General features: G+C 34.2%; 1 long non-coding RNA gene across 2 annotated transcripts in view; it reads left to right on the top strand.

The window, feature by feature from the left end:
• The first annotated feature begins 365 nt into the window (after positions 1-365).
• Positions 366-21,986, top strand: part of LOC140594219 (uncharacterized) — a 54,385-nt gene continuing 32,764 nt past the window's right edge. For both annotated transcript variants that reach the window (XR_011994888.1, XR_011994887.1), the window contains exons 1-2: positions 366-1,374; positions 5,540-5,637. This is a non-coding gene — a long non-coding RNA (uncharacterized lncRNA). The remainder of the gene's footprint in view (positions 1,375-5,539; positions 5,638-21,986) is intronic.

Genomic DNA, 21,986 nt, shown 5'->3' with positions numbered 1-21,986 from the left:
GGGTTGAACAAGAAACAAGGTCAAAGAAAAAAATGTTCAAGCAGAAGAAACAGTATATACAAATAGTTGTTTGGTTTTTTTTTTCCCCAGAGATTCGGATGAGCATATACTTTTCTCATCTTCATCCCTAGTTATTTTCACTCACCGTGACCTCTGTCTAGAACGCTTTTCTGCCTTTTTGCAGCTCCCTGTGCCATTCCACCTCACCCATACACCGTGGTTACTAATGATTAAAGATTTTATCTGGACATAGAAGGTCATATTAGTACCTTTGAAGTCATAAGGTAATATGAAATTTATCTTTCGGGCCACGCAAAGTCATTAAAGGTTTTCAAATGTGTGTGTGTGTGTGCATAGGATGCATGACGTTTCCTGGTGGATAATATTCTTCATTGTACTCCACTTAAACAGCATCAACTTACCTTGAGAAAAGGAAAAATAGGTCTTCCTGGATCCTGGAGAAAAAAAAAGATGGAATTCCACAGATGGAATGGTCCAGAAACTGAAAGTTATAGCATTAACATAAGGTTTATACAGCCCCATAGTCAGTGTGAAAACAGTATGTGCTGTGATACTAAACCGATATGTGCAACAAGAAGAGAAACTGAACCCAGCAGAGCATAAAGGCATAAATGTTCAGAATGTATGGCTCAAAAGAAAGTGACAGCTGTGATGACAACAGAAGCACGACTGTGTGCTGGAAAAACTCACAAGAGGCCTTTACGACAGATTATGATGCAAGAAATGGACCATGTGGATCAGAGACAGAAAAGAAATTGGGAAAAGCATTTGATTTGCCTCTTACACTCCAAATAAACTCCAAATTCCTCAATTTAACTTAGATGGACCTCCAATATTTATCCACTCCTTACTTCCCTTTCCTTATCTCTTACCACATCCCCAACTTGTCCCTGGATTTTCAGTTTCTTCATGCCTGCTTCTCACCCCCCTCCACTTATACACATGGTTTCATTTTACAAGATCATTCTCTTCATAACCACTTGCTTAATTTCTCCCCAGCCTTCAGCTCTGTCCTCGTATGTCCTTTCTTCCAGAAAGTCTTTCTAAATACAGTAGCTACCTCTGGCTATGTTCTTCCCCTGTCAGAGCACGTCCTGTCCTTCCCCTGTCAGAGCATGTCCTGAACTATAACTTGTGAGAGAAAGGAGCTAACTTACAGAGGAATCACGAATCTACATTAGCACGATTACATTAGTGGGTGTTTAGTAAGTGTTTGTAAAGAGTTTACTGCTTGGGGCACCTGGGTGGCTCAGCTAAGTGTCTGACTTCAACTAAGTTAAGTGTCTGACTTCAACTCAGGCCATGATCTCAGGGTCCTGGGATTGAGCCCTGCTTCAGGGTCCCTGCTCAGAGGTGAGTTGACTTGTCCCTCTCTCTCTGCCCCTCCCTCTGTTCATGCTCTCTCTCTCCTTCTCTCAAATCAAAAAATAAAATCTTTAAAAGAGTTTACTACTCATATCTCTGCTGCGTCATAAGTGAATAGAAATGCAAAGGATTTCTGTATATTGATTTTGTATCCTGTCACCTTACTGAATTCATTTATCAGCTCTAATGGTTTTTGATGGAATCTTTTGGAGTTTCCATATAGAGTATCACGTCGTTTGCAAAGAGAAGTTTTACTTCTTTACCTATTTTGATTCTTTTTATTTGTTTTTGTTGCCTGTTTGCTATGGCTAGAACTTCCAGTACTATGTTAAATACAAGTGGTGAGAGTGGGCATCCCTGCCTTGTTCCTACTAGAGAGGAAAAGCTCTGTTTTTCACCACTGAGTAGGATATTGGCTATGGGTTTTTCATGTATGGCCTTCATTGTGTTGAAATAGGTTTCTTCTAAACCTACTTTGTTGAAGATTTTTATCACAAATGGATGTTGTACTTGTCAAATGTATCTACTAAAATGGTCATTTGGTTTTTATCCTCTTATTGATATGATATATGACATTGATTGATAATGTGACTATTGAACCATTCTTGTATCCCATGAATAAATCTCACTTGATCTCAGTGAATGATTTTTTTAAGGTATTGTTGTATTTAATTTGCTAGTATTTCATTGAGGATTTTTGCATCTATGTTCATCAGATATATTGGCCTATAGTTCCATCTATCTCTCTCTCTCTCTCTCTCTCTCTCTCTTTTTGTAGTGTCTTTATCTAGTTTTGGCATCAAGGTAATGCAGGCCTTATAGAATGAATTTGGAAGTTTTTCTTTCTTTTCTATCTTTTGGAATAGTTTGAGAAGAGCAGGTATTAACTATTCTTTATTTTTTATTATTATTATTTTTTTATTTATGATAGTCACAGAGAGAGAGAGAGAGGCAGAGACACAGGCAGAGGGAGAAGCAAGCTCCATGCACCGGAAGCCCGACCTGGGATTCGATCCCGGGTTTCAGGATTGCGCCCTGGGGCCAAAGGCAGGTGCCCAACCGCTGTGCCACCCAGGGATCCCCTTAACTATTCTTTAAATGTTTGGTAGAATTCACCTGTGAAGCCATCTGGTCTTGGACTTGTGTTTGTTGAGAATTTTATTTATTTATTTATTTATTTATTTATTTATTTATTTTTGAGAATTTTATTTATTACTGATACGATTTCATTGCTGAGAATTAGTCTGTTCAAATTTTCTATTTCTTCTAAGTTCAGTTTCAGTAAGTTATATGTTTCTAGGAATTTATTTCTTGTAGGGGGTCCAATTTGTTGACATATAATTTTTCATAATATTCTTTTATAAACCTTTGTATTTGTATGGTGTCAGTTGTTACTCTTCTCTTTCATTTAGATTTTGTTTATTTGAGGCCTCTCTCTTTTAAATTTAAATCTCAAATGTCTTTAATGCCACCTCACTTAAAATAAAGTGACACCTGTCCCCAAACTTGAGTAACTAGAATTTTGAGAGAGTAAGAAACTTAAAGTTCTTGATATGAGTGTTTTGAAAATACAAAACAATAGACCAGATTTTAACATCTAGTAAATAACAGACTAGAAAGCTGAAGAATATTTACAAGTCAGATACCTTTGAAGACACCAAGATATAGAACAAAGTTTGAATAATGTTCCTTTCTTGTTAGATCTTGTCATCATAAAACTTATAACTTTTCACCTGTAGATGTGGTGGTTTGTTTGCAAGAAGATTGTATGTGAGATTTTAGTTTCACGATCATTATTTTTATTACTAACCTCAAGATGCTTGTTGCTTGTTTACTTGGGTGTTACAGAAAACTGTACTTAATCTCTGTAGAGTTTGTTTTAGTAAATTGGATTTAAAAGCATTCAAATTTAACCTGCTGGCAATTGTTTAATTGCTTTTGTTTTCATTAACTCGATTTCTTTACAATAGAATTAAGTCAGTACGTATAAAAGATTGGTCGGGGTTTCATGGAATTAGGAATCAATAAATTATATCAATTATGATTTAAAAAGATAGTGTGTGAATGTAACAGAGACATTTGTAAAAATAATGTCATTACCATATCAGCAAGAATCTATGAATTTAAACCAAGCCTCCTGAATGTCTATAGAAGATTGGCAAAGCCCATCTGGTTGATATCAATATCTATGTTCACTTCTCCTTTGGCTCACTACTAGACTACATAGCTCCTTATGAGGTGGAGCCAAGAGTCCCAAGTTCGGGGCCTACTGTGGGCGTCAACGATGTGTGTTCTCCAAGCCTGGTCCCTTTGAACAAGATACTTCAGATCCTTTTTCCTACCTCTCTGCTAACTAGCTGCACAAAATCCTATGGAAGTCTCCAAGATCTTAGTATATGGTGGAGATACACGACAGGAGCCTAGGTCCCTGAGAAACCGTAAAGAGTAGAATCCACCATTTCCTGGCTTGAGTGGTAGGAGTGAGAAATAAGTCCCTACTGTGGTAAGTCATCAAGATTCAGGGATAGGGGACACCTGGGTGGCTCAGTGGTTGAGTACCTGACTTTGGCCCAGGGCGTAAACTCAGGTCCTGAGATCGAGTCCCACATCGGGCTCCCTGCATGGAGCCTGCTTCTCCCTCTGCCCTTGTCTCTGCCTCTCTCTCTCTGTGCGTCTCATGAATAAATGAATAGAAGCTTTTTAAAAAAAACTTAAGGGTAGTTTGTTACAGTAGATAGTCTAATCTGAATAGTACAGAGGATATGAGGAATATTCTAAATTCATCTCATGGCTTCCTCTCTTAAGTACCACTGAACGTTCTCAACCTCGCTATTTATTAAGTTATCATTAATTGTGTGCAAATTGGGCTAAATAAACTAGCATTGATATGGATATTGCTAGAAAATCTATTTATCAATTGTTTCCTGCATTTTTACAATTAAAAATGTGAGTCTAAATTAGAATTATATAGCACTTACAATAGTACCAAAATATTCTCCCTTTGTCCACAAAACACAAAAATGCCTTGTTAGTGCTTAGTAATATTTTCTTCTTCCACATGCTCCATATTTTCTGCTAAGATCTTTCTGCTGGACAATTTCCTATGAGTAGAAAAAGAGTAATTTGGGGGTTTGTAGGGAGTCTGATTTAATGAAAATCCATATTAGCAGTTAAAACTCATCTTATCAAATTATATCCATGAAATACTCATTCAAATTAGAGTTAATTCTCATTTTATTTCATCTTGCAAAATGAATATACTTTCTTTCTATTTAAAAAAACAAAATAGTATGCTAGCTACCAGACTGATTAGTTGCTAGCAATATAAACTTCCTCATTCTTTAAATGCATAGAAAAAGTTTTTGATCATGTTGGCTAACAAAAGTAGTACAATTATTTCTGAAGTTCTATTTGATTAGACCCAGAATCCATATCAGAACAATAAGGAGTCTCTATTACTCCAAAATAGTATTTTTGGCTGACTGATTTTTATGGGTAGAATGCAATGTTCCCCTTAATTAATTAAACCTGAAAGGAAGTAAGCATTTTATTCCACATTTTACAGATAAGAAAATGGAGATTCAGGGCAGGAAGGTAGCTTGCTGAAGGAACCCCAGCTAATAAATGGGAGAGCTACATTTGACCCTAATGAGATTGGCTCGGATAGCCTGACCTCTTAATGACTAAATCCATTAACCAAAATTCTTCAGATGTGAGAGCCTACAGATTGTTGAGATTTTATCTATGGCTCACTAAAGCTCTATAGACCCTAGACTGAAAAATACAACAATTAACTACTAAACATAGTCTTATGTTATATCTTCGTCTAATAAAACCATAAACACACATTTACGTAGCAATTACAAGGCAGTTGCGTGATGGTAAAAGAAGCTATCGGATGACCTAAAACATGTGTATGTATACATGCATATTTGTCTATCCACCCATTTATTCATCCAGTTATTGAAGAGTCTGGACTTGGTTGTGTACAAATAGAGAAGTTAGTTTTCTGTGATCACTGCTTTTGCAGTGCTCATGAAGCATTCTTTCAATCTAGGTCTGCAAAAGGCTGTAGCACCCAGACTTTAAAAGCAATAAAGGAGCAAGGAGAATTGAAAGAGTATTAATTTCCATATACTCAATTTCTTCACAGAAGGAAGGCACACACTTCAAAAATCTCTCTGGACATCAAACAAAGTGACTTCGAAATATTGGTGTAAGAAAGTATATCACTGTCAATGGGTAAGCAAGGTAATATAAACCCCCTTAGGACTTGTGTCTTTCCCTATCTTCTAGACATTTCCATTAAAGTTGAAAAACTGGCACTTAATATAGATTAGTATTGTTAATTGTTGTTTAGAGACCTCACCTCTTCCATCTTCCCATCATTATCAAAGAATGCATCAATTTTGAGGGACTTTCACAAAAGCAAAGCAAATAACATATGAGTAAGAAATATCAAATATTGAAAACAACTTTTTTCATATATTTAAAGATAAGCAGTTCATTTCAGCTCTTCTCAACCTTGGGACCTGTTAGTAGCTGAAAAGAAAAACTTTGAAGTGGTGAAGCAGTATAGGTTAATGAAGTAAATCCTTTCAATATAATTGGAATATGTTTTGAGACCACCAAAATTTTCAAGATGCATTGGATAAAACCCACAGATAAAATTTTTATGATTTCTTCCAGATTTGGTATGTATAATTCAACAAAGGAGTTAAAACCTGTTTTATCAAGTCATATCATGAAATACTTATTCTAATTATTCAATCCTCTTCTTATTTCATCTTATAAAATGACTCTACTTTCTACTTTTTATTTAAAAAATAAAGGTATATGCTAGCTTCTAGATTGGTTGGTTTGGGGGAATGGAGAAGTTTCTCTTTATGTAGATACGTGGGAAGTTTGATCATGTTGGCTAGTTACATTGATAAGAGTTCATTCTGATTTCATATAGAATAATTTAATTATTTCCTGTGACCAACTAACAGAGTCTGATGCATAAATGTACACGTATTTTACAAGAAAATATTTCTGAGTAAATAATTTATGATCTAGGCTACGTATTATATGCATTATTCAAAAATAAGTAATAAAAATAGCATACTGATTTATAATTTTGTTTTAGAAATTATTACAAAATTGTATGAGTTAATCTTGCCTTGATGGAGAGGACTCTATTTTACAAGACATGTTCTATACCACATTTCTCAGTGTTTTTTATAATACTTTTGAAAATGAGTATTAACATGCTTACTTGAATAGAAAAACGAAGCTAGACTTTCCTTATCACAAAGCATTTTTTCTGTTTTCCAAGTTTTATTATAAAGAGGTACTGATATTTCTAGGATATGTCTCTTCTTCATTTACCGAGATACATAATCGCAGTTAAACAAGCAGCATGATGATTTGCCCAACCGTGAGTGTCATCAGTGCAAGTGCACCAGATTGCTTGGCGTGTAGTAATGTCATGTTTGCAATTTTTAGTATTGTTGACTCATTAAATAAATGCAATGATCACCATTTTATAACATAGTATTGTTTGGGGATGAGGAGACAGGTTCAGTAACTATGCTATAAGCCTACACAGTATTTTGCTAAAATATTTAGTTAGCTAATTAGTTAGTTAAAATTTTTATTATCCAGAGTTAGATTTAGAGAACCCTGCCTGTTCTGTTACACCTCAATGCCTGTTATATCACCCAAGGAGTCTGGTATGTGCCAAACATATGAACAGTCAAGAGAGGGTTTAATTTAATGAAACAAGTAAACAGGACACGCTGCCACTTCAAATGGCCACAGCCAGCCAACTTAGAAATACACTTTTTTCTTTTCTACTGATGAAGAACACCACTCTGGGTTGGATTCACTGTTTATTAGACTCTGTGTTTCCTTTTTCCTGATTTACTTTCACTTTTGCAAGATAACATTCCTAAGTCCCTTCCTAACAACGAGGTCATCAGAGGTAACTTCTGCATCCGTGAACACTTTAAAATGGCTTTAGTTGGCCCTTATGCTTAATTAGATATTTTGGTTGTTTATTAAATTCTGGCTAGCAATCCATTTCCCAACAGAATTTGAAGCTGCTATTTCATTAGATTCTAGCAATCAGTGTTACTGGCAGCATGTTGAGGTTGGTATAATTCTTACTCTTTTGTAAGAACTGTTTTTCTGCCTGAAAACTTTTTAAGATCTTCTCTTATCCCTGGAATACTGAAATATTCAAAGTGCCTCACTGAAGGTTTGGGGTATTTTCCCCCCATTTTTTTTTATACTAGGTATTGGGTGGGTTCTTTCAATCCTAAAACTCCTGGCTCATTAAAAGCTCTGGAAATTCTCTTCTGATATTTCTTTAGAATTTCCCCCTTGATCACCTTTGTTCTTTTTCTGGAAATTATAATATCTGATGTTAGACCCTCCTCAGAATTTTTTTTTTTTTAAGATTTTATTTTTAAGTAATCTCTACCCCTATGTGGGGCTCAGACTTCCAACCCTGAGATCAAGAGTCGTATGCTCTCCTGACTGGCCAGCCAGGCACTCCAGAAAGTATTTTTGATAATGGTTTTTTGGTTTGGCAATGAGAAATGGTTTTACCATTTAAATTGCATAGTAACCAAAGTTAGCTAAATCTGCAGCACCACGGTTTTTATACAGTTTGCTTAAAGCACATGGCAAGAGAAAAACATATTATAAAAATATTATATTGGCAAATATATATTAAAATTTAAACTAATTAATTCTCCAAACCTTTCTGAGTAGATTGGGGGAAGTTTTAATTTAGTGGATAAGAGAACAAACCAAAGCAAGATGACCTGAATTGAAATCCTGACTTCATCACTTTCTAGCCAGGAGACATAAGGCAGGTGACAATCCATCCACTTCAATTTTCATCTTTAAAATGAGGTATCCCAGGGCCTATCCATAAGGTTGTGATGAGGATTGTTGATAGGTTAAACTGTATGAAATTTCTGTGTTCAACCATTTTTGACCTATGATCTCAGTTTCACATGGTTCAACCCAATATAAAAAGTTCTTGGAACAAACAGTGTCTGATACATGGTGAAGACTATACAGCATGAGTCTTAGCAATGAGTCAGTTAAGTTAAATGCCATTAGAGTAACAGTTACAGATAATAATTGTTTGGTCAGTTTTGGTAAAAGCCATTTCAGAATGGTTCCCAGAAGTGGAGTAAGTAAGTGACTTTCACCTCTAGGTAACCAATCTTTTTGCAAGTCAGTGGTTTTCAAATTATTTGCTTTTGACAAAATTGAAGGAGGATCTAAATAAGCTATGGGTAAATAGATTAATAACATTATTTTGGGTGATACATTACTGTGCTATTTTTACTTATAAAGAACTCAAATAATTGAGTGATGCTTCTATTAAAAATGTCATTCCTATCAACAAATTATGAAAGCATATTTTTTGTTCTATACAACAATAAGATAGAACATCAATGTATTGATAGACATCAATAGATATGGAATTGATCCTAAATTTGTTGCATTCTAACATTAAGTTATATTAATCTTTGCATATAGTAACTAGTATTTTAAAATTTAAATTTAAAAATAATTTAACCTCAGCCGATTCATTTCTAATTATTTTATATTTGTAATAATATTTTACCTTTAATTATTTTGGATGACATTTATAGAACATATTGTTTTTATGAATTGCATATCATATTAAAATAACTTGATCCGGAAAAATAAATATTAAACCTATAGGACATTTTTAATAAATTAAGAAATTAAGCTTAATTTATATCTATAATTCTCTTCCATCTGAACAGATAGGCATAAATCAACACTATGTTGCATGAGAAAATGTTCAACTGGGGAATAAGATATCAGTGTTGACTCTAATATCTTGGAGTGGCATTTTTTTTTTTTTTAAGATTTTATTCATTGAGAGAGAACACATGAGTGGGGGGAGGGGCAAAGGGAGGCAGAGAGAGATAATCTCAAGAAGACTCCATGCTGGACACAGAACCCAACCTGGGGCTTGCAGGACCCTGATATCATGACCTGAGCCAAAATCAAGAGTTGGACACTTAACAGACTGAGCAACCCAGGCGCCCCAAGGAAGTGGCCCTTCTCCAGGCTTTCTTTCTTGGATTTGGTAAACACCATTTCTCCACTGTTAAAGCAAAGAGGTGAAAACCCTAGGTTAATAATTTACAATGTGAATAAAGTTCAGCTCTCTTTATTCCCTGAGGTTCTGCTTAGATAAACAGGGTGGGGGTAGAGAATAGGGCAATGATAGATAACACTTGAGCTATTTATTTGTAATCAGCCACCAGAGAGATTATGGCCTCTTAATTATTTTTAGAATTCTTTAGAATGCAGAGAACTGATGCCTCCTTTTTCTCAGTCTTGGGTTTTTAGTTGTTGAACTGAAGTCTATCAACAAGCTATTTGGTTCTATTGATAAGCTACTCAACTCAAACAGAATGAAGCACAGATTTTAAAAATTATTTAGTGAAGTTATTGTAAAAACCTTAGAATGCATCCTCAGATACAAGGAGCCACAAACCCCAACTTGAAGTTCTGTAAGCAGTACACTTTCTAGAATTTAGACAAGTGTCATTTAAATCCTAGGCAGCCTGTGAACTAGACATTCCATCAGAACCACAAAATGTCTATACTACTATTTATAAGACAAATTTCATGGAGATTCATTTAAAAAAATCAAAATAGGGATCCCTGGGGGGCGCAGCGGTTTGGCGCCTGCCTTTGGCCCAGGGCGCGATCCTGGAGTCCCTGAATCGAGTCCCACATCGGGCTCCCGGTGCATGGAGCCTGCTTCTCCCTCTGCCTGTGTCTCTGCCTCTCTCTCTCTCTCTGTGTGACTATCATAAGTAAATTTAAAAAATTAAAAAAATAAATAAATAAAAAATGGATAAGCCCATTAGTAAGTTATCTGTTACTTTATCTCGAAATTTCTGGAAAAGTATGAAATAAAATTTTGATATTACAATCAGCCTTGTAGGGTAAAATGAAGAACAATTTTTAGTGTTTTACTATTAATCAATTCTTTAAAACTGTTACAGAATAAATGTACCAAACTGGAAGAGAAGAAAAGGCACAATCATCCCATTGATAGTGTATTTTTATAAGCAAGTCCAGCAATTTGGATGAAAAGACTATTTTCCAGTATCCAAATATTTTCTAAAAATGATTATCTAGCAACACTGCTTCTTCTGTTCGTTTTTGGCCACCAGTTTATCTCTAACCTAATCAAGTAGACATCACTGGGGGCCGGGAATAGTCTCCAAGCCCGTGAAAACAGTGAGCTTAGAAACACATCTCGGTCTTCTACAATGTAGAGATAACAGAGGCCAAGTGTTAAGACGTTCAGCCCAGGCAATGGGCTGAATAAAGTCGCAGAGAACAGTTTGGGAACATGTAAAGAAACCTAGAGAGTTCTCATCAGAATGTTCACTAATCTTGCAGTTTGCAATTTATAGCACATTATCCTCTCAGAGTACTATAATTTAGAATTGATTCTGGTTGCACATGTAGAAAGTCAACGGACTCTAAGGTTTATGTGTGCCTTTTCCTCAATATCTAAACCAATGACTAAATATTACAAACATTCAAGGCAATGCATATATTTATTAACATAATAGTGTTGTCCAGGAGTACAACGTGTTTGTTATTTTCCACATGTCATTTTCTGTTGGATAATAATATCTGATTTACTCAGTGGTAAATCTTCTGGCAATTTCAACATCTGTAACGATCTGAGAAACTGATAGCAAGTGGGAAAGTTCTAACCCACTGAAATACCTGGTATTTTAAGATTCATTCATCTTGTCTACTGGCTAGACCATCAATTCAATATTTTATATAATGAATGGACATTTTCAACAAGCTTGGGTATTTTATTTCTCTGTCCACATCAAAGTAGAACTGAAAGCTTTGAGAATTTATACATTCATTCCATAAACATTTTTTAAAAGAATTTCCTCTGTGCTCAGCCTTGCACTGACAAACTAAAATGTTATATAATAGTTAAATAACAGCAAGAGAGGAGATTGAAAAACAAACATACTCAAGCCAAGCATGAGACTGGTGGCTGTGAAAATGACTCTAAATTGTTAAAATAAAAGCTAAATTATGCTTATGATTTTTTTTTTTTTGGTGAAAGCAAGTAGAAAGTGTGTTTATTTTAGGAGGATACTTTAAATTTTATATTCATTTTATAGGATTATAATTTAAATATATATTGTTGAAAATGTGATCTTTAATATTTAATTCATTATATAAAATTCATTTATTTAAACAATGGATTTCACAACAGCAGCAGGTGTATGACAATATTGACAGGCTGTGCCTCACTATTTCTTTAGAAACTTTTAGAATTTATTCTCATAAAAATAATCATTTCCAAAGGCCAGTAGAGAAATTTAATAAGCATGAGATTAATTATGATTACATTATGTCCCAGAAAATGGACATTGTGTAATAAGGTACAGCTAGATTTCCTGGAGAAACCACAGTGGTAATTTCCAATTGGCTATTTCTATTAGATACAGGATAGCACCAAGAAGCTTTGAAAAATGTAATAGCCTCTGTCCTCCCTAGAGGACTCAATCAGTGGATTGAAATGAAATGTTATGCTGAATTTCAAAATAGAATATTCTGAAATATGTACACAAGTTAATATTAGTGGTTATCCAGAAAAGTAACCAAACATTGCACATGCTAAACTAGCCATATAGAATCGCCTGAGTTCATAAGTTCAAGGGCTTCATAAAAATACTGCTGTAGGCAAGTAAATATTTAAATCAAAATTGAAAATACAAGCCTCAGGTCTTATAGCTTATGTATTTTCTGGTCTAAGTTGCGTATGCATTATCACATTTTGTACTCATAAAAAATGCACAGTTTTCAAAAATAAACACAAATGGTCACCACCCATCAAATTATTAACATCCCAGTGAGGTTCAGTTTGGCTAAAAACCAAAATTGGCAGTTTCATATCTAATCTCCTAAGGAGTTCTTTCTTTTTTGTACCATATATTCATTATTTTAACCTAACAACATACCTCAATACTAGTAATTACCAAAACAGCTATCCATGACCATCCACATGTTTTGAGATGTAAAGTTGACAATTATTTCTGAGCAAATGTTTTATATTTTACTGGCAACTTACTGATTTCTAGGCTTTTTTCAGGAATGGCAGTTTTGAATCAATAATCCTACATTATTATTGTTATGCTTCTATAAAAGCATTCTGTTAACTGTTCTTAGCGTTCCATTACATGTAATTAGAGTTATAAGTGCAAATGAAATGAAACTAAAAATTTGACCAATGTTTGGTTCATCCATTTGTAAAGCAATCAAATAAAACAAAAACCTGCCATCTGCTCTATGTATTCAAAATCCACGTGTTTCTAACATGGTCTGTGGTAGTCTTTTGAGGTTATTATGATTTCCAGAGGAAATATATTAAGCTCATTTTTCATGGCATGTTTCTTTTTTTTTTTTTTAATAGCCTGTTTCAAAATATTGTGGACTGTCAGCAACTTCATGATTCTTGATACGTTCAATGTTTCTTTCCATTCCTACTTTTATATTACAAATCTATGGAGGTATTTTAAATAATGAAAATAACTCTTACCCCATTTTCTTGAATGCTCAAAGGAAATTCTTTAAAAATCTCTTCCTTAGGCATAATCACTGAAATCTCAAAAGAATGTGACTTTAGATGTATTACAATTGGGAAAAACAGAGCTTTTAAATAGTAATATTGTATAAAATCACCAGATGGCATCTCCCAGTCCCTATAGACGATTTCTCTTCTCTTGGTAGACAAAACATTTAAAAGAACAAGATAAATTATTCTGTAAGGAAAAGGAGGTGTTTCCAAGTACTAACTTTATTTTTGTATCATCCTTTCCTCCCTTGTTATCTTCTTGCTTCCATTGTTACTGATATTAACAAAAAGAACAAACTATAAATTTTATTACCAAAGAAGTGCCTAGAAGAAACCACTAAAATTCTTTTCTTAAAAATCTCTCCAAGAATATAAAGTCCAGGGTGTGTGTCAAGTGTCTGATGGATGCTCATAATACGACACTGGTACTTCTGACTCAATGTTGACTTCTGTTACAGGAGGTGCAACCCAGAAGGCAAAATTAAATGTGCAATGTCTAAACTGCGTTCACTAATCATTCTTGTTTTCCTCTGAGAACCTCAAGCTGTGGTTTACAAACAGTTTTCTTGCAGAATGTGCTGTGAAATAGCAAACTGATTTTAACTTATCTGTTACCTTGGGGCTTTGTTTACTTTCCTAAATGGAGAAGCAGCAGGATATAAAGAAAGAATTCTGGAAAAGTATACCATCTAGAAGTGTTTCCCAATATCTTTGCTGTGGTCAAATACGATACAAAAATAACTGATTCAACAGAAATAAATGCTTTAGTTTATCTGTTTTTTTGAGATCACTCAGGGCTTTTTGTATTCTAATGTGTTTGGTGAATTTCTCAAAAAGAAATATTGGAGAAAAGTGGTACATTTCACCTCAATGCACATATTCTGTTGATTTTTTTTATGAAGATTTGATTTCAAATGAATGTACTTTGGGGAATGTTGGTCTTGTAGAAGCTAATGTTAATCTCTTGTTTTAGAGAATTAATTATGAAAGTGTTAATACTATCATTAATGTTATTTTTTTCTTTAAGTGTGATATTATTGAATGAGTAGATTTGGAATATTTTTCTACTTGAATTTCTATTGGGACATAGTGATATGTATGGTCATATATTTTCTCAAAGAAAAATGTCTGTTTATGTGAAAAACCTGAGTAAGTCACTGAATTTTTCACGTTTCTATATGAGACGTGTTGATGTAAACTATGACATGGCATGAATTGTTCAAGTAGATTTCTTGAAAAATTTTCTCTGAATCATACAGAATGTTAAAGTATGAAGATGTTAATGGAACTATTTAATAAATTTACCTCCCTTGCTTTAAGGAAATTCCAAGTTCAAGGAGATAAAGTAAAATGTCCAAGTCTAAGTATCGGAAGAAAAAAAATGGCAAAAACTAAGAAGAAAACGTAATAAACAGGATCCTTGTGGCATAAATAAAAAAACTTTTATTTTTCCCCCTTCTCTTCAAGGAGTCCAACGGTTTCCAGCCTTGGCTCCGCTCTTGGTGACATACTGTAAAGGGCTTCCATTCCCAAGACCACCTCATGGTCCCTGTTAGCTGCTGGAATTTCAGCATTTAGGCATTTGCTCTAAGAACCTAGGAGAGGAGGATGAAAGGATTCTCTTTAAGAGTATTCTCTGAAAGCTGCACACCCTGTTTTCCTTATATCCCTCATTAGAATTTAGACATATGGTCAAACCTAACGGCAAGGAAGCCATGTGTCCAGCTAAAAATTGAGAATAAAGTGAAAATAGTGTTTAGGGGATAATTAACAGCCTCTGCCATTCAGGAAGCTAGTTAAAGCAGAGCTTGAAAGTTAATTCAGCTTCTTAGAATTCCTCTTTATTCTTTCTCTATATATTGCACTTGTAAATATACACGGGTTCTGCATTATTAAACTCTTTAAACCTTACTTTGAATCCCCCCTCCTTCTTAAAGCTTTTTCTTACTACCAAACCTCAGTATGATGATTTTTGTCTCTGAATTTTCATGTATTAAGTCTACACCACAAGTCTGGGTGGCATTGTATTTTAGACACTTCTGTTTGTATGCAGATTTTTTCTAACTGCATCTCAAGTTTCAAGAGGCCTAAGAGTGTAATGCTGCTACAGGATTGTGACTGGCCCTAGTTTTTTTTTTATTTTGGGGATCCAATGACCTTTGAGTCCTCATCCTAGTTTTTTGGCTATAACCTTGTTGACCTCTCTTGTTTATAAAAATTCATCCCGCCCCTTAGCTTGTGGCACCACCCACCAACACTTCTCGTGAGTTCCAACTAACATGTTAGTGTTATAACACTGTGTTCCCACAATTCTCAGTAGAAGAGATCTTGAACTTTGACTCCCAGGCAGTGCTTACTTGTAGGATATTTTAATGTAGTCAAAGTTTGCACCCTATTGACCTACAGACTGGATCTGGTTTATAGACAGATTTTGTTTGGCTCATATAAAGTCACTGAAAGAGTAATTTAGTTGCTAACATTTAAAAAGAAGATGTCTTGTTAAAAACAGAATTCCTAGGTGCTCTTGAAAAATTCAAAGATCTAGCAACATTGGGCCAACATGCCTACATGCTATTAACGGGCTTCAGCTGAGTAGCTATTACTCAGAAGATATAATGCCATGTGTTCACTAAATCCCATTTCTTTTTCTTTCTTCTTTCTTTTTTTCTTTTTTCTTTTTTTTTTTTCTGAGCATCCGACTTAATTACATTTTGCAATAAATCAGGTGTCACTGTTTGAGTTCAATCAATCTAGTATAGTTAAAAGTGAATGGATGCTAAAAAAAAAAAAAAAAAATTGCCCATATGATACTCACTGCTCCCTTTCTTAGCCTGTATGTCAGTTTTGTGCAGATGATACAACTGGAAGACTTCAAAGTCATGAGAGACAATGGGGGCACTGCATGGAAGGAGTCTGAATCCCGGAACCATTATGTGGAACAGAGTTCCCATGTTAATCTTTGCCGTAACATAAGCAATAAATAAACTTTTATTATATTAATCCATTGGAATTTGAGGAGTGTTACAGCAGTTAACCTAAACCACTTTTTAAAAAAGTAATCTTCACACCCAACATGGGGCTCAAATTCATGGCCCCAAGATCAAAAGTCACATTCTCTACCAACTGAGCCAATCAGGCACCCCTAATATACCCTCTGTAGACAATGGCAGACCATCTATAGTTCACCAGGATCTACACCAATCCCAATTTACCTTCCTGACCCCGATAAGGAGTTGAATTTTTGACTTAAGTTATGCACCTAGAGCAGTCATAGAGTAAATTTTGAGGATAAAGTCTAAAAGGAATTTGGCAAACGGAAGCATTTAAACATTAGTTTACCAAGGCCCAGATTACTTGCCATAAAAAGAACAGTTGAAGGAATTATGAATGTATAGCTTGCAAATTTAGAAAGTATTTTAAACAATCTCCCAATATTTGAAAAAGTTATGCAATGAGGATTTGAGCTTGCTCCTCATATCTCTGGAGGGCATAATTAGAACCAAATGGATAAAAATAAAACTAAAATACCTCCTTACACAGCACAATAGACACTATTCTTATACTGGATTAATAGGTTGAACTATAAGACCACTGAATTCCAGAAAAATTCTTAGATTTTATGAAGTTGGTGATAAAAAATTTATTCATCTTATATGTGAATGTATATACTTATTATTAGTTCTGCTTTCCTTGGAATATTATAATTTTTGTTTTGGTTTGGTTTGGTTGTTTTTATTATTATGATGAACTTGTAATGCTCTGTTTTTACAAAGTGAGCTTCAATTGTGTTACAAATTGATTTGTTTATTATGAATACAAAAAGAAATTGCCTTGGTAAAGTCATTAGTAGTCAATAGGTCTTAATGGTGCTAGCATTTTTACTTTCGTAGTTCCTAATATTGAAGATAGATGTGCTTTTATATCTTCTTACGTGAACTCTCTTAAATAGTTCTAGTGACTCTTCCATTTATAACCATCTTGAAATTTCATGAGTTTTTGCAGAATCCTAGTTAATGTTAATATCATTAAAATATAAGATATAAAATATAAAACATATTAAAAGGACTTTTGTAAAATAATTCCCTTATCTGAAGAAAATATTTCTACATTTCTGCCCTTCTCTGGACTTTTTCAATCTATATGACCTAAACTGAAATAAAAATATGACAGTTACTGTCCAAGTCACTTGACTTTCCCTTCCCCAATCCTATTCACTTCTTTCTAGAAATAGCCATCAGCCTAAATTTGGAATTTATTATTCCCATACATATTTTTGAATTATTACTACATAAGCAAGTATTTTTAAAATTTATTTATCATTTGAGAGAGAGAGAGAAGGAGGTAGGGCAGAGGGAGAGAGAGAGAATCTTAAGCAGATTTCCCTCTGAGCCTGGAGCCCGACACAGGGCTCTGTCTCATGATCTGAGATCATGACCTGAGTCTAAATCAAGAGTTAAATGCTAAACCAACTGAGTCACCTAGGTGCCATGCTACATAAGCAATTATTAATAAATTATATATTATTGATTTTCCTGCTATTAAAACACATGCAATTGACTCTTGAACAATGGGAGTATCAACCCCCACACAGTAAAAAAAATCCAGATATAATTTTTAAGGTCCCCAAAATTTAACTAATAGTCTGCATTTGATTGGAAGCCTTAGTGATGACATAAGCAATTGATTAACACATATTTCATAGATTATATGTGTGGTATACTATATTCTTATAATACAATAAGACAGATACAAGAAAGTGTCATTAAGAAAATCATAAGGAAGGGAAAATAAATTTATAGTAACGTACTGTATTTAAAAAAAAAAAAAACCAATGTATAAGTGGACCTGTGTGGTTCAAACCCATGTTGTTTAAGGGTCAGCTACATATGGACCTCACAGAATGTAATTTGCTTTTATTCAACATTATAGGGTTTGGTTTTTTTTTTTTTTTTTTTGAGTAAATGCATTCCTGTTAAATGTTCTACTTATTTTTCCCTTAAGCATTTAAACAATTATTAGTGCTAATCCATTTATATGGTTCCAAAGTCAATAAATATAAATCACTATAGAGTTAAGTCTTCCTCCCACCTCTGTACTTTAGCCACCCAGTTTCCACCCACCTTAGTTCCCCAAAATAGGTACCCATGGTTACTAGTTCCTTGTGTAGCCGTCCAGAAATGTTTTAAATGCAGAAATAAATGGTAGCATGCTATGCACTGTTCTGTACATTGCTTTTATTTAATAATATATTATCTTTTCATATCAGTGCACAAAGAACATCCTTTATCCCTTCTTAGTGTAGCATGCTGTTTCATCCCATGATTGGACCTTCACATATTTACTATTCTATTAATGTACATTTAGGTTATCTCTTTTTTAGCAACTACATGTAATAATCTTGCACATATGAGCTTTATTAGTTATCTATTCCAGCATAATCAACTAGCAGCTTAAATGAACAAATATTTATTATCTGACATTTTTTGTGGCCAGAGATTTCAGGTACAATCCAGGTACATTATTTAGCTAGATTCTTCTGCCTCAGTAAATCTTGTGAGGCTGTAATTGGGAATTGGTCTGTGTCTGTATCTGAAGGCTTGATTGGGGGAGGATCTGCTTTCAAGCTCACTCGCATGACTGTTGTCAAGATTCAGTTCCTTAGAGACATTTTATTTAGGATAAACACATATTAAAACTATACCTATTATTTTAAAGTGAGTGAAAAGGTATCAAGAAAATTAAATAGGAAATAAATGCATAAAAAGATTGCATAAAATTAAACTTAGCAAATCTGAAAATAAGAGATGATAGAACGCAAAAAATAATCAGTTTTATTTTTTAAATGCTTTGATGAATATTTTGTGCCTGTAAGTTGGAACACAAATGCTAGAGTTTCACTGAACCAAATGTCTAGATGTGGAATTACTTTAGCAAAGTATGTGTACATCTTCAAATTCACTAAATATTGGCAAATTGCCATCGAAAATGTTTTTTTTAATAAAATGGTTTTGTTAGTTTATATTTACATCAATATTTTAGAAGACCCAACAATTCTACATATATTGATTGTCAAACTGTTCCAATTTTGCCAATCCCTTGGGTGTGAAATGGTATCAAAAAATTATTTAAATCTTTATCTCTGTGGTTACTAATGAACTTGATCCCAGGACCCTAGAATCATGACGTAAGCCAAAGATAGATGCTCAACCACTGAGCCACCCAGGCGCCCTCAATAAACTTTCATGTATGGCTTATAGTGTTAAGTTTTTGTGCTTTTTCCCACCCCAACCCAGTAAGAAAAATAATTGCCTTATACATTCTTTAACATTTAACAATTTTATAAAATTTGACTTATCCTGTGAATCTTTAATCTATACATTTTAGTTATCACATGGCTCCACAAGTTTATTTTTGCTGCATCAATAACCACATTGAAATCAATTTTTCACTAATTCATTTCACTATGCTACAACTGGCATCCTTATGTACATGAGCACATGGTTCTCTGTGGTAGCCTAGAAGTGGAGGTACCAAGGTGAAGAATATGCTTGTTTTCATATTCACTAGCTACTGCCAAATTATTATCCTAAGGGAATTGTTAAATTGGTTCTATCACCAGTAAAGTATGAATTCTACTTCCTCAGAATGTCATCAAACATTAATTTGCACCAATCTGAGGAGTCTTAATTGTTCTACCAGTAGTCTTTTTACAAAGTTATTTATTTCTTTCAATTTGTTTACTTGAGATATATTACACAATTACTTATTCAAAGTGGATGGTCTGTTTTCTGAGTTTGCTGACTGGCTAATCCCAGTTTATCTCTTTCACTAATAGGCAAATATCCCCAAAGAATGTATTAAATAATGTATCCTTCCCCATTGTTACCTCATACGTAAGACTCTATTAAAGGTGATCAAGGAAAAGGAATTTACAGTTATTTACTTGCATTTTCTCATGCTCATGCTTTGAATATTCATACTAATAATATCTTATATCTTATGAGCACTTGACAATTTTAAAGAGTTCTAAGTGCATTTGACAAGCATTTAAAACTCAGATTAAAGTTTCTCATAACTAAGCAAAATAAAAGTAGTGAAGTGTTCTTTTTTGTGTGGATGAGTCACTTTCAGTTTCTTAGTTTTCTATTATGTTATGTTTAATCAAAAATGCTTGCATATTTATATCAACTTTCTGTTTACCCCTTAGATTATTCATGCCTGAGTGGAGTGTCAGCTGCAGAAATAGGAGATTTAATGAGTTTCATGGGGATACCTCATTCCAAGAACAAAAACTGGAAAAGGAATAAAGCACAAGTGCCTGCATACTAATATGGCCCATTGTTAGAGCTGATCTCAGGAGCACAAGATGATAGATAGTCCCTACACAATATACATCTCCTTTAGAGACGACTTTAGTTCCTATCTGGTTTTCTTTTTATAAATTAATCTCCTACAGACACTGTGCTAATGCTAAGTATATAAACGACAAATACCCAAAGGGAGAAGTTACCACTACTCTACCGTGAATACTGCATCACCCTGCACCTGCTCAGGTTTTATTTTAGACTATTGCTTTGTTCCACTGCTCTTTCCTTCGCTTTTTTTTTTAAGAACCATTGTTGTTTGTAATAGAAATGGATGCCATAAGAATAAACATTTAGCTTATTAGCATTCTACACAGATATTCTTTTTCTTTGAAAAAGATCCTTAATTTACTTTGGTGAAGATAATGTATTATAAAGCACCTTTTTTACATATTTAATATATGCTATGTAGTGCTAATCTGTTGGGACAGCATGCAAAGTTAATTTAAAAGAGTGAAATTCAAAGTTGATCTAAGAAGTGCATGAAAAATGGAGAACCAAGGCAATTATTTATGTCTTTCAGATTAAAGATTCCAATATATGTATAAATAAAAAAGAAAAAGATTTTGGATCTGTATAATTTAGATACATTATTTTGTGTATGGTTTCTGTGTGTGTCTATGTGTGTGCATGTGGGAACATACATGGAATTATAATTTGGTCTTATATTTTACAAAAATCAAACAAAAGAGTTCCAAAGTATCCTACATTTCTTAAGCCAGGTGAAGTTTTCGGAGCAATATTTTCAAATGACATTCAGAAGGATTTTATTAACTCATCTGAAACATAGGGAAAAATATGGTTTGATTTAGTTTTAAACCTTGTTTTGAAGTATATTCAGCACTTTCAGATAGATATTCTCTAAATTTCCCAATTTTCTCAGATTTCAAAGAGAATAATTTTCATTCATTAAAGCAGAAAGATGCTGATTCCTCCACACATAAAAGAGTACTCTGATGTGGTGCTTGGGTAACAATGAGGAAGGAGATAGGCAAGAGAGACAAATGGGAATGAACAGTAATATAATGACTAATTCATGTAAGGCACTTTATGTATTATTTATATTATTATTGTAGTTGATGCTATGCCTTGTAATCCACCGCTTTCTTTGTTCTTTCCTTCCTTCTTTTCTTTCTTTCTTAAAAAACATTCTTTTTTTGTTTTCCTTTTGGCAAATGACCCAAGAGAAGCTAGCAACTTGATCAGTTTGCATGGTTAATAAGTGTCAGAGTCAGGATTTCAACTTTATGGCTACAAAAATCAGTATCCTGTCCAACTTAACCATGCAACAACAAGTACACAGGGAGTTTTGGCAAAGGGTGATGAGATGTGCAGATGTGTCTGATAAAGCCTCAAATTTGTTCTTTATGTTCTTCGGTGTTGTAGAGGAGGAATGGATATATTGTTAAGAGCATTTGTCTGGGGACGCCTGGCTCAGTGGTTGAGCGTCTGCCTCTGGCTCAGGGTGTGATCCTGGGGTCCTGGGATCGAGTTTTGCATCAGGCTCCCTGCTTGGAGCCTGCTTCTCCCTCTGCCTGTGTCTCTGCCTCTCTCTCTGCATCTCT

The sequence above is a fragment of the Vulpes vulpes genome, chromosome 10 (genome assembly GCF_048418805.1).
Source record: "Vulpes vulpes isolate BD-2025 chromosome 10, VulVul3, whole genome shotgun sequence".
In the NCBI taxonomy this organism is placed as follows: domain Eukaryota; kingdom Metazoa; phylum Chordata; class Mammalia; order Carnivora; family Canidae; genus Vulpes; species Vulpes vulpes.
Note: the sequence above shows the minus strand (reverse complement) of the source record. Positions and strands in the feature narration are given on the sequence as shown.